Below are 12,813 nucleotides of genomic sequence, written 5' to 3' on the forward strand. Positions count from 1 at the left end.
GTGGGACACCGTCCTGCTGGACACACGTCCTTACCGGTTTGTCCAGCCCCACGGAGGGTCCTCACTGGAGTGAGCGCGGAGGTCCACTGTGGACGTCGGTGACGGTGACGCGTCCCGCGCACACTCGCTTGTCACAGTCACAGAGGCGGCACTCGAACCAGGTGCGGGAAGGGGGCGGGTGTGGAAACTGGGCGCTGGACTCAGTCGTCCGGAATTACGGACCTTGAACCCTTGACCGCGCTAGTTCTCTCTCTCCAGGAGGTGGGGGCGGAGCCTCTGAGGGGTGGGATCTGCTTTCCCCAGAGGGACCCAGCAGGACTTCCAGCCCGAGTCAGAGGGAGTCCTAGGTGGGGCTGAGGGGGTGGCCGGGCCACGCTGCTCCTTCTTCCTGCTCCCCGTCCTGGTCCCCCGCTCTCCGACCCTCCCCACCTGGCCTCCCTGAGCTGCACGGCCACTGCTCACCCCAAGGTCAGGGGTGTCTGTATCGACAGCATCTCTCTGCCCCAGCGCTGGTCTGTCGGGAGGAGGAGCAGATTGGGCTCAATAAGCCCCATCTTGGGGGCGCCTGGGTGGCTCAGTGGGTTAAGCCGCTGCCTTCGGCTCAGGTCATGATCTCAGGGTCCTGGGATCGAGCCCCGCATCGGGCTCTCTGCTCAGCGGGGAGCCACCTTCCCTCTCTCTCTTTCTGCCTGCCTCTCCGTCTACTTGTGATTTCTCTCTGTCAAATAAATAAATAAAAATCTTTATAAAAAAAAAATAAGGCCCATCTTGTGAGACTATAAATTTGGCCACTGACACAGCAAGCGGACGTCGATAAATGAACACTGTCCTTCTCAAGTTAGTCTGGGCCGCAGCGGCGGGGCCCCGAGCCTACGGGGGAGGTTTAAACCCCAGGAGGAAGCGGGCCAGGACTGGTGTGTCCCCAGAGTTGGGGCTGCCCCTCCTCTGCTCCCCGGCAGGCAGGTGCTGGCCCGTTGCTCACAGCGCGGCTGGGTTCTCAGATAAAAACCCCAGAGGCCCATTATTCCAGATCAACACCAAAACATCTTTACCGTAAGTATTTCCTGTGTGCCACGTGGGGAACACACCAGCCATTACTCGCTGCCCCCCGGCTGACGTGGGTTTCGCTGCAGACCCTCACGTGCAGGGGGTCTAGCGACTGCAGAGCCTTGCAGGGTCCGTGCCACCCCAGCCGGCCCCCGGCCCTGGTCATCCCCACCGCCCTCCCGCAGCGGGGGCCAGCAGTCTGCTGAGCACTGGGGGCCCGCCCTGGGCTTGGGCTCCCCAGAAACACGGGCCTGGAGGGCCATCGGCCTCGGTGCCGTCCGGCACTGCTGCGACCTGACTCCCCTGCACGGCCATCCTGTGGCCCCTCCTTGCCCACCCAGACGGAGGAGGTGACACGCGGGGACGGCTTCCCAGGCTTGTGCTGGTCACTGGTCCCTTTGAGGTGAGTGGGCCCCTCTGCCACGGGGCCTTGAGGGTCTCAGGGGTTTGGGGTCACCCCCTTGCATCCCTGGCCTGGAGCTCCTAGTCTGAGTCTGGCCACCACTAGCAAGAGCCCCATAAATAAGTCAACGGTGTCGTATGAATAAACCACAGTGTGCTAGGCAGTCCTGACCCGGGCCGCTGCTGAGCCTGGCCAGACCATCTCCCGTGCCCACGGCCGGCCACGGTCTCCGGGAAGAGCGAGGGAGCTTCCAGGCTCTTCCCCGGCCAGGCCAGCGCCCCGTGGCGGCAGGGGCCGAGCCCTGCGAGGCCAGTGGCTAGACCCCGTTCCGGTCCTCCTGGGGTCTGGCCGCCTCCCATGCAGTCTCTAGCCCAGCTAGTGGGCAAACTGGGGCCCAGAGCCCCAGCAGGGTCAGCCTCAGGCCCCCTCGGCTAGCTGGACCACAAGGGCCGATGTTGCCAGCAGCCTGACCCTGACCGCCCACGGCCCCCGCGCCTGCTCCGGTTGCCCGCCAGGCCCGGGCCATGCTGCTGGGGGATGGCCTGGCTGCCGCCCCTCCGGCATGTTCCCTGAGTCCTACATGACGTCCTCCGCAAACAAACAGTCCTCTTGGGGGCCTCTGGGTGGGGGGGACTGCACTCAGAAGCCCCCAGCCCAGACCAAGGTGGAGGAGCCTGCCCACCCTGGGTCCACGATTGATGGAGACCTGGGCGTGCGCAGCCAGCCCTCAGCTGGGCAGATGAAGAAGCAGCTGGCAGCCCGTACCGGGCCCTTGTCAAGCAGAATGGGGGTGCTCAGGGAGCTTCCGGTCTGTCCCTGCCCCCAGCGGGGCCCCACGGGCAGGGCAGATCCGGCCTGGCAAAAAGGGGTCGTTATGGGGTCTGCATGGGATGGAGTGCAGGACAGGGCCCTGCACCCCTCTCCCTGGGTTCCAGTGGCCCTGAGGGGAGGCCCGGGGCTGGGAGAAGAGGGCAGAGATGCCCCCACCCCAGCCTCACAGGGCGATGGTGAGCTCAGTGCCGGCTGACCAAGGGCTTTGGGGATCATTAGGAACACGGCCGTCTGTGCTGCAGCCCCTCCCCGTGCCTCCGGCAAACCCACCGCTCCAGGGTCCCCGCCACCTGGCCTGGGCCGGACACCTGCCCCTTTTCAAAGCTTCGTGGAGGGCAGGCTGCTGGGCGGAAGGTGCTGGCTGCAGGACGGATGCTATTGGGGGCCCCCCTGGCCGGGAGACGGGGGCGGGGGATGCCAGCGGCTCCACGGGAGCCGGGAAGTTGCTGTTCAACAGTTTGGGACAAGGGGTAACTTCTAGAGCTGGGTGGGGATGAAGGTCGCAGGACAAAGCAGGCTTAGCGCCCCTGGTGGCACACGTAAGAAAGGGTAAGACAGGATCTTCTGTCATATCTATCATACGCAGAACAGTTGTTAAAAGTCGAGCTGTCCTGGGTTTCACTGCCTCAAGGCCCACCTGTCCCCTGTGGAGCCTGGACTGAGCGGGAGACCCCATGCCCACGGCTCCTTCCAGGGTTCTCCTGGGGGGGGCGGGCGGTGCCCGAGGGCCCTGGGGGGCCGCGCGCTCCAGGCCAGGCTGGGGCTGGGGCTTCCGAAGGCAGCCTTCCTCGGCCTGAGCTCGGTGGGGGGATGCTCGGGGCTGTCCCGGGGCCCGCCAGGCTGGGGACCCGCATGGGAGCCCAGAGAAGCGGTGCAGGGCCCTGGAGACCAACAGGAATGGGGTGGGGGGCAGGGGCTACGGTGACCTTAGCTGGTTTATCGGAGCATCAGCTCTGCCCTCCACGCTCTCCCTTGCTGCCCACTCCCCTTGGGTTGGAGGGCTCCCCAGCCCGGCCCCCGCTGGACCCCAACACAGGCCAGGACTGATCCCGGGCAGGGCTCGTCTCCTGACCCGCGTGGGCCCACATGTGGCTGCAGGGTCGTGGTGGGGGGAGGTCTTTGGGCCCAGGGAGGGGACCTTGGCCAGGGACTCGAGACTGAGCGTAAGAGGACATTCCGTCCCGGGCTGGCTGCTCTGAGGGTCCCAGCTCCCCGTCCAGAGGGCTGAGGAGGTGGCGCAGCACCCGCTGGGCGCGGACAAGGCAGGGGCGGCGTCAGCCTCCGGGGCCCGCAGCTCTTCCAGGGCCAGAAACTTCTTGTCCTGGGGATTTACTGATTTTCCTCTTTAGAATATTCCCAAACGCCAGTTCACCACCTCACCCTCCCCAATGCCCCCTGCGCATGTGGGGCTCGCCCCTGCCCCCGCCACACGAGAAGTGGAGGCAGGGGCTGGGCCCGCCCTGGGGTGGGGGGTTTCTTGTCAAACTGCAACAAATTGCCCTCAATGGGCCCAGAGGGCCGTGTCTAAGTCTGCCAAGCCCGCCTGGATGCTGTGGGACCCTGGACAAGTGTCTGAACCATCCTGGGCACTCAAGCAGGAACCTAATTCCAGCCCCACAGACCCGAGAGGCCAAGTCAAAGCCCCAGGACACCTCCGGGCTGCCCCTTCGACCCGCAAGGCACACAGTGGCCAAGCGACCTGACGGCAGCTCTGGCCTTGCCAGGCCCTCCTCCACGGCCCCGCGAGCCCGCGGCTCTGCCGCTCTGCCTCCTGCCTAACCCGCCCCCCCACACCAGGCGGATTCCAGCTTCTTTGCTCGGCCTGGAGAATTTTTTTTTTTTTTTCAACTAGGCTCCATGCCCAGCACAGAGCCCGACACGGGTCTTGAACCCATGGCCCTAAAATCAAGAGCTGAGCTGAGGACAAGACCGAGACTCAGTCCACGGAGCCACCCAGGCGCGCCGCTGAGAGAACACCTACTCATTCTGCCGAACGTCTTGTAGCGCCTCTTCCCCGGCCAGCGCGGGCCTCCCGTCGGGGTGACTGCCCCAGAGGCTGCCCGCATCGCTGCCCCCGGCCCTGTCTGGCCCGGGCCACGCGCACGGGTGCTCGCTGAGCGCACAGCCGGGAGCCGCTCCGAGGGGTGCGTTGCCGGCTCGTTCAGAGCACGTGGTTGGACTGACTCGCGGGCGCGAGGAGCACGCAGGCCCAGACGCCGCCCCGGAAGGGAGCACGCGAGGGCTGCTCTCCCGCCTCGTCCCCACGCTGCCACGTTTTGGCAGAGGGGGTGGGGGGTGCAGCACGGTTCCCAGGGAGCACGGGAACGGTCAGCTCTGTTCCAGGCTTGGCAGTGGCTTCGCCATGCGGGGTGCCTTGCTCCGGATCCTGGGAAGACCTGAGATGCCCCCTGGGCAGAGGGAGGGGTATCCGGACCCTGTGCCCCCACCCCCCCCCAGAGCCTGGATGGGCCCCAGCACATGAGAAGCTGCGGGACCGGTGGGGTGGGGAGGCTGGGGGTTCTCCTGCTGACCCCGGCTTTGCTCTTAGGGCTGCGCCCGCCTGGTGGCTGCGGGGCCCCGGCCGTGGTCCTGCCGCAGCTCCCTAGGGGGCTGTGGACAGCAGTCGGATGATTCCCTATCGATGAGACACGGACAGGATGGGGCAGGCCAGCCGCCTGGGTCAGCAGATCCGCCCCGGGCTCAGGACGTGCCTGGCCATTGATCGGATGGACGGACGCTGGCCGGGAGGCGGCCTGAGGGAGCTGGGGGGCTGCCCTTGCAGCATTATTGGGGTTGTGTACAGATGTAGAGATGAATGTCCCTCCCTGCCCCCACTGTGTTCTGCTGGGCCCACCCCGGGGGTCGGGGGGCCCTGACGCTGCCCTGGCAGGGTCACTGTGGGGAGAGCGGAGGCCTGCCTGGCCCTGGGAGGCCGTTATTCCTCTGGCTGCAGCGGCCGAGCTCCTAGGCCTGGCGAGTGCCCCAGGTGGTCCCCGGAGCATGGTCTCTGCTGGGCAGGGGGACCCTCACCCCAGCAAGGAATGGGGCTCTGGCCCCTGCACCTGGCGTGCGTGCTGCTGGCCTCTTCTTTGGGGCTCCCCTACCTGAAAGGCCTGACTCCCTCCTACATTGATGGCCTGGGGCCCCCAAGACCTTCTTAGGTGTGAGGAAGTGCAGATGTCCCCCTTGGAAGCTGCGAGGGAAGGGACCCAGCTGGGGGTGGGTGGCAGGCAGGGGACATGTGCACCAGGACGAGACAAGGCTACCGGCCAGGCAGGGAGAAGCCACGGAGAGACCCAGAAACAGAGCGGGGAGCAGCAGAGACGCCAGGACAGGGAAAGGGTGGGGCCGTGACCTTGGCCCCACGGCTCCTGGGTGCCCCTCAGAGGCGGGACGGGGCTCTGGTCACCTTGGGCGGCCTCCGTGCGGGGCCCCACCCCCCGACCGGCCGGTCCTCCGCCAGCCCGAGTGATTCCTGGTGATTCACGGCCGGCACGCTTTGTCCACTAGATTGATTGCTGGGGGCAGGTTCGCCCAGTGGGGTCTGGAGGCTTCCGGAGCCAGGCGGCCAGGCCACCCGGAAAACCGCAGATGGGGCCTCGGCCCCTGCCCACACCGACCCTCTTGCCGCAACCTATGCCACTAATGAATTGGGGTTTGGTCCACAAAACCACAGCCTGCCGCCACCAGACTGTCTGGCTCCAGGGGCCGGGCGAGTGGTGGGTGCACAGCGGGAGCAGTGCCCCAGCCCCGCAGTGCACCACCCCCTGGCCAAGCCCTGTAGGGCTGGGGAGCCACACCGGCCCCTGTCCTGTGTGCTCACACCTCAGGGCAAGTCAGGCTTACAGTGGAGACCCCTGAGGACCCCCTCCCGGCAGCAGGGTCCTGTGCACGTGGCCTCCCGTAGCCAGACCCAGGTTGGTAGTTGGGCCCTGGGCTTTCCCAGGGGTCCTGCCTGCCTGAGACCCGGCCTGAGGGAGGTGGGTGATAGGGGACAGGAGGGCAGCTGGCCGCGCCTCACTGAGAGGACTCGGGGGGGGGGGTGTCGGCTGACAGATGCACGGTTTTAAGGGCTGAGAAAGAGAGAGATGCCAATGTCTCAGGGAATCGATCCAGCCTCCGGCCAGCACAGATCCCGCACTCGCCACAGAGGGTCTCAGCAGCTACTCCTGCGCCGGGCCCCTGCCTCTTAGTGGGGAAGGGGTCCGCTCCAAGTGCTCGAGTTCCGGGTCAGCCAGACCCTGCCTGCTGTCCCAGCCCGGGGCCCTGTGGCCTCCACAGAGTGACGGAGACCTGGGCCTCTGGCCGTCCCCCACGAGGCTGCGCGGGAGGTCTGAGCCCAGCTGCCACCCGCGTGCTGGGAGGAACACACCTGCCCACCACAGCTGCCGGGCCCACGACCGCAGCCCGCATCCCTGGCCGGCAGTGCTGTCAGCAGCGACACTGACCCTCGGGGCCGCAGACCCCCGTCTCCGTCACCCAGCCAGCCCCCGTGCCCCTGCGGCAGTTACCCCCTGCACCCCCAGCGGTCAGCATTCCCCATCCTGCCCACCCAACTTCCCTGCCCAGCTTCTGGGGGCTCCGGGGTGTGTACTGGGGGAACCCACGCCCGACTCTGCCAGACGGGGTCCAGGGCTGGGGTCTCCGAGAGGCTCCGGGGTCAGGAGCCCTGGACCGGCCGAGCCCGGGTGCCTGGGCACGGGGGCGGCAGGTGTCCGTGTCAGAAGGAAACACCGCGTGGTAGCGAACGGTCGGTGGAGGGGGCGCCGCGGTATTTAACGGAGGCCGTCGGACTGCGCGGCTCAGCCTGTAACCGGCACATTATGAAGCCTAATGGATTTTTGAGGCCAGATTGATTTTTCATTAATTTGGTAAAAATCTCTTTCCTCTCCCCTATAATTCTGTCTTAAAACGCTCCTCCTGACAGCTCGATAAGTCACTCTTGCCTTAATGCACGTCTGGCTCGTCGTCGGGCAGGGAAGGGTAGCGGCGGGGGGAGGCGGGGAGCGCAGGAGGCTGGGGGGCTGCCAATCATCTCCAGGTGAATCCTGCATTATGTATGGCCCCCAGAGCCGGAGCCGCGGCCACCCCGCAGGGCACGCTCCCGGGGCGGGCCTGGGCCTCCGAGCCGCTGCGGGCTGCTGACAGCGCGCCCCCCACCCCAGGAGGAGCACGAGGGGGCACACCGGCTCCCAGAGGGGTGTCCTGCTGAGTCCCGCCTCCCTGTCCGCGGAGGGCCTGACCACGTATGGGACCTGCCCGGGACTTCGGACCAGTCTCCTCCTGCCGGCCTAGCCTGGGCCGCTCCACCCCCCAGACAAGCCCAGCGGCCCCAGCTCGCCCCTCAGCAGGGCTCCTATCCTCCTGCTTCCCTGGTCACTCCCCGCCGTCTCCCCCTGCACCCCTCAGACCCTCCAGCCTGACTGTCCCTCCTCTGCTTCCCATGGTGACCCTCCCGCCCCAGGCCCCGCCCGTGTCCAGGGCTAGCGGGTCCTGGCTTGAGCTGACCCCAACTCAGATCTGCCTGACCTCCTGGAACCAGTCTGACCACACCCAGCCCAAGCGTGGGAGGGGAGGGGTGGGGAGGGGAGAGGCAGGGGGCGGGAGGCTGAGGCCGGCCCACTCTGTTCCTCTGAAGGAAGCAGTCCGCTGCCCCTGGCATGGCCAGCTCTGCAGGGGGAGGCCGAGGTGAGCCAGGAGGGTCCCGCCTCCCTCCCTGGAGCCAAGGGAGTCCTCCAGGCCGCACGCGTGTGTCCGTGCGCACACACGCGCGGGGGCCCGAGCCCGACACGGTATCTGTGGGGCCGCGATGGGGGGGCTGACCTCCTGAGACGTGGGGAGGAGCCCCACCAGGAGCGTGACCCCTCCCGAGGGATTCAGGACTCCCAGGGGACACGGTCCTCCTCCAGCGGGGCTCCCCACAGCCTCTTGTCCGTCTGAGCTGAGGCCGGGAAACAGGCCCGGACATTCCCAGCTGCTTCCTCTGCCGTCCGGGAGGGGGCGGCCCCGAGCCCTGGGCTCCAGCTGGACGGCTCTGCCCTACCCCTCCCTGCCCGCTGCCCTCAGGGCCTGCGAGGAAGCCGCCTCCTGCCCCCCCCCAGTCTCAGGCTCCCCGGGGCAGCCCCCCCACCCCCGGAGCCAGTGAGAGTCCAGCCTCCCTGGAGGAGGGGGGGGGAGGCGGGTTCCCAGCGGCAGGAGCAGGGCAAGAAGGGGGAGGGCTGGGGCGGGGGAGGGAACAGCCTCGTGGGGGGCAGGGCTGGGGCTCGGGGACCCATCCGCACTAGGGTCAGAGTGTCCGAGGCCCGGCACAGACGGCCCCTGGCACCTGCCTGGAAGGCACGTGCTCCTGGAGGGCAGGTAGCAGCGGCCCCAGAGGCAAGAGGTCATCCCCAACTGGGTCTCCTTGGGTCACTGAGAACTCAGGTCACTGAGAACTCACCATCCCCTCTGTCCTGCTCCCCGCAAGGGACCCTTGGCCCCCAGGGGACTCTGGGCACCCCACGGCTGGTGGGTCTGCCCTGCCCCCACCCCAGCAGAGGTGGTTCAGCAGATGCAAGTAGGGGTGGGGCTGGGGGGCTTCCCGGTTGTCCCCTGGAGACCATGGCTTCCCGATGGCCCAAATGGTGAGTCCGAGGGCAGTGTCCTAGAGCCCCACTGCCTGTCCCTCGCACCAGGAGGCAGCCGGCCACAGAGAGGCGGCCGTGGGCGGGAGGCCACTCAGGGAGCCTGGACTGAGCTTCTCCCTGCCTCCTTCTCGGGCTGGGAAACGGAGGCGCCCAAGGACAGAAGCGGCAAAACCCAACGCTCCCTGGCCCGGCCCGCCCTGCCCCTGCTAGGACAGCAGCCCTGAGCTCGCACCTCCGTGGGGGGCCCAGGCCCCTCCTGAGGAGTCCCCATCCTTCAGCTGGTGGCCACATGGCCCTGCGGAAATTCCTCTCTGCCCCCAGAAGCCCCTGTAACACCTCCGCCCACCCCCCTACGGCCTCCCCCGCACCACCTCCCCGCCACCGGTACCCTCTCTCCCTGCACTACTTCCCCATTCCCGGCTGGGGGCAGCCTTGGCTAGGGTACTCTTTTCTGCCCACACTGGCCACCACCTTGCCCTTCAGGGTCTGGACCCCTCTGAGTCCCTTCCAGTCAGGGTCTAGGGCCGAGTCCTGCCCTCGGTGGCCGGCTTCCCCTTCAGGCCCCAGCCCAGCTTCTCCAGGACCCAGAGAGCCGTGCACAGCACTCAGACCTCGACTCAGGCCACGTGGCCCATCAGCCCCCGCGCGGCCCTTCCTCAGATGATCCCAGATGGCTCTGTTGTCCACGTGGGAGTTTGGTGAGGTCAACTCGCTTGCATGCCAGGTGAGGGCACAGACCCCTGGCCACGGAGCAAGAGCGTGAAGCGGGAATGGTTGGCCACGGGGCTCCACGTGTGGCGGGGGCGCTGAGCTGAACCTGGGTGGCCCCCAGGCCTCACCCCCCAGCGAACACAGCTGGGGTGTGGCTAGGTTGTTTGGAAGCTCTTGTGGCTTCAGGCCCCAAGTGACTGCACAGTCCGGGCCGAGGCCTCAGCACCCATGGGGGTCACGGCTTTAAAGACGGTGCTTTGCCCTGCCCCTGGTGCCTGCTCCCCGTATCCCTCAGCTGCCAGCCCAGGCCCCTCTGTGCCAGGCTCGCACCCTTATGAGGAGGACTTGCCCCGGCAGCCTCCAGCGGGGCCTGGATCAATGCCATAGGCCCAGCCAGAAGGAGGCCCGATCACCAGTGACCACTCCCCACCCTCGCCCCACTGAGGCCACCGGAACAGCACAGCAGAGACCATGGTGGCCTGGACCCAGCCTGAAACCCCATGGCCTCCTGGTGGCCGGTCATCAAAGGCTGTGTGACCGCATGCTCAGAGGCCAAGGCCGGCAGGGCGGTGAGGCAGGTGTCTGTGTGGGGGCGTCTGTGACTGCCTCCTTGGCTTGGTCAGTTTCCAGCCAGGCAGCCCCCCCGTGCAGGAGCTCGGGCCACTGTGCCTCAGGATCCCGGAGTCGGGGGGCATTCCAGGCATGGGCTGTGTTTCTCCTCGGCAGCCTGGGTTGAGCCCGCCACTCAGCGCGGGTCATGTCCCAGCCTTCAGAAGGGCACACCAAGGCCCAGAAGTGTGAGAGCACGTGTGAGGTTGCTGCCCTGGCTTCCTGGGGCCATTCTAATAAATGACCATGAACCTGGAAACTTTACCACCACGGGAACGTGTTCTCTCCCGTTCTGGGGCCTAAAGTCTGAAGTCAGTGTCCTCAGGGCCCCACAGTCCTGTCCCCCCAGCTTCTGGTAGCCGCAGACCTGCAGCAGCCGCACTCCACAAGGGTTCCCTCTTCTGTCTCCTACAGGGACCATGTCACGGGGCTTAGGCCTGCTTGGGTCACCAGGAGGACCTCATTCGGAGAGCCTTTCCTCAGTGACACCCACAAAGACTGTCCAAACAGGTACACGGGTTCTGGGGGGACACATCTCTCTTGAGCCCGCCGCAGACAGGGAGCAAGTTTGGCTGATGGCAGCTTCTCCAGCAACGGTCCTGGGAGGGGCAGCACCGCGGTCGCGGGCTCTCCGGACCCTGACTCTGGAGCCCCACCAACCCCCTGCACCACCTCCGGGCCTGTGAACCGAGCTCTCCTGCTGCTTCTTGCACTCACCACCTCCCACACACCCCGCTTCTGGAACCGCAGGGCCCTGGGGACCACCTTGGCTGGCCCCAGATAGCTGGGCGCGTTCAGGGCATCTTACCACCTTACAAACCCACGCTGGGCTCCCTGAGGGCCGCCTCCCGTGGCCTTAACTCTGGGGGTCAGGGTCTAAAGGGGCGAGAGTGGGAAGGCCGCCCTCCTGTCGGGGCTCCTCCTGGCTGCAGTACGGCCCAGCTTTGGAGGCTCCGGGACTGACTCTGCCCCTTAGGGGATGGGGGGGCCGACGAAGGCTGCCTAGGAGGTGCCCACGCTGAGCCAGTAGGGGTGGGGTGAGCTGGGACCTGGGGGGGGGTGAGTGGAGAGGGGACAAGGGAGCGTAGGCCAGGGACCCCCACCCTGCGGCGCCCCCAGGCCCCCAACTCTCTGGTGTGGACGGCGGACCCTGCCCCCACTCTGCGTTCATCCCAGCCTGCGCCTCCCACGCCGCCAGGGCGCCTCTGCCGCGTCTCTGCGCACATTAATCTCCCAGAGGCTCCCTGCTGACCCAAGCGGAAACAGAGTTTGCCTTTTCCTCTCTCGGCAGTTTTCTGTTGGCAAAGCAAAAAGGATGGCCGTGCGCACTCACCCCCCGCCTCCCTGCCCAGCGGGGACCACTCTGGGAAATGAGCTGTCCCACGGGGCCATTCGGGGTGCCAGGGAGGGAGGCGGGGTGCCGCCGCTCCCAGAGCCACTCTCGGGTGCCGACCCTCCCTCCCCAGCCGCACACGTGTGACAGTCCTACCAGGTCCCTGAGCCCTCCCAGACATTCACGGCATGTGTGGAAGAGACGGCGGGGTCCCTGCGCGTGGCTTGTCTGTGACACAGACATAGGGGACATGCTTGAGCCGGAAAGCGGGGCTGGAGCCCGCACCATGAGGTGTGGCCCGATCTGAGGACAGCGGAGAGGGCTCCGGCGGGACGCAGAAGGCGGACAGCACAGGCGGAGGGTGTGGGTGCGAGCGCCGGTGTGGGCCGGGGGGGCACACCTGTGGGTGCGTGGGCGGCCGCTCCAGCTGAGAAAGGCCTTGGCCAATCTGGGCTCTCTTGCACGGGACTCCCTCTGGCGCGCACCGGACAGCCCCGGGGCCTCCTGCGTGAACTGCCGAGCGGCCTCGTGCCCAGGCAGGCCTCTGGAGGCTCGGCCTCCGAGTCTGTGCCAAGGCCACTCGGGGTGGGGGCAGGTCACGACAGACTACCAGGGCAAAGCTGTGGGTTCTGCTCAGTCCTCAACCCATTCCCAAGGGCCGGCCTGGGGTTCCGCTTGCTCCCCGCTCAGCGGCCTGGGCAGAGGTGCGTGGGGCGGGAGTTAGCTCCTGCCAGAAGGTGGGGGCTGAGCTCTCAGTGGCCGGCCGTGCCACTGCGGCCCTGCACACCTCGCTCACCGCGTACTTCCCTCTCCGGGAAAGGGGTTTGTGGCAGCCAGCAGAGAGGAGACTCCCCTTCTCCCCTTGATGTCCGTTCCCGCCTGGCCTGGGATGAAGGTGGGCCCAGCACTGCCTCCCGCAGCTGTGAACTGGACCCTAGGAGCACCCAGTCTGGGGGACAGCGCTTCGGAAAGCTCCTGACCCTTCTACCGAGGGAGCCTAGTCCCAGCCCCAGCGGCTCCGGCTGTGACGAGCCCCAGGCACAGGGCTGAAGGCCAGAAGGCCGGCACCGTGGGCGGGCGGGCTGTGGTGGGGAGCTGTGCATCCCTGCCGACGGCCCCCTCCCCACCAGCCGCTCCCCCAGCCCGCGTGCCCCTCTTGGGTCCGGACTGGCCGCCGGAGGGAGGGGAGCCACAGGACCCTCCTGGACGAGACCTGCCAGCCCGGTCATCCCTGATTAGCGGGTAATGGCCTC

Source organism: Mustela putorius, unplaced genomic scaffold (genome assembly GCF_011764305.1).
Source record: "Mustela putorius furo isolate JIRA1106 unplaced genomic scaffold, ASM1176430v1.1 tig00537303_pilon_pilon_pilon, whole genome shotgun sequence".
Classification (NCBI taxonomy): domain Eukaryota; kingdom Metazoa; phylum Chordata; class Mammalia; order Carnivora; family Mustelidae; genus Mustela; species Mustela putorius.